Consider the following 719-nt stretch of genomic DNA (forward strand, 5'->3'; position numbering starts at 1 on the left):
GACCAGGTTGCCATATATAACCAATGACGAACTCTGAAGAACACTAGGAGCAAAAGACACCATTGAGAAATTGTATGAGAGGATGGGATGCCCATACGGCAAGAATGAGAGTTGACAAGTACTGAGCCAAAGTGCTCCCCTGTTAGCCTCATGATTTCAGAAAAAAGTGGAGGAAGGCCTCTAGCATATTGGATGGACCCCCAGGTGGCAGTCTTTTGGAAGGCCATGGACAAGAGTCGTATAGGTTGGACAAGCAAGGATGGCTTGAGATTTGCATAATTTGAGGGAACCCCTGACTCAGTGAAATCATAGATCAATTTGAACATTTGAGAGTAATACTTCCTAATGATTGCCTCTCTCCTCCCAATAGAACCCTCCCTTTTATCTAACCAAAATACAAAATGCTTCACCAATTTGCAAGTCGTTTTTGCACAAGAGCCATGCTAATCTTCTCTGTGTTATTTCAATTTTAATATTGATGACATTAGCACTAAATGCTTTTTTTCAGATGACTCACAAATTCTTTTTTTTTTACCTTGAAAATATTTTCTACTCATTAATATATGCAGGAACTTAACAACTCAGAGGGGAGAGATTTATTTAGAAAACAAAAAAAAATTGATTATTCTTAATCTGGGCTTTGAGCGACATTTGCCCCTTACCTAATAAATGCAGAGAGCCAATACACAAGCAACTTAAGTTCTATTTGATTCTTCATA

At 38.1% G+C, this 719-nt stretch overlaps 1 pseudogene; it reads right to left on the reverse strand.

Annotated features, from left to right (window-relative positions):
• Positions 1-390: 390 nt before the first annotated feature.
• On the reverse strand, positions 391-491 carry LOC114026243 (annotated as a pseudogene).
• Between the last annotated feature and the right edge of the window lie 228 nt (positions 492-719).

Source organism: Vombatus ursinus, unplaced genomic scaffold (assembly GCF_900497805.2).
Source record: "Vombatus ursinus unplaced genomic scaffold, bare-nosed wombat genome assembly UNPS02014833.1, whole genome shotgun sequence".
NCBI classification, from domain to species: Eukaryota; Metazoa; Chordata; class Mammalia; order Diprotodontia; family Vombatidae; genus Vombatus; species Vombatus ursinus.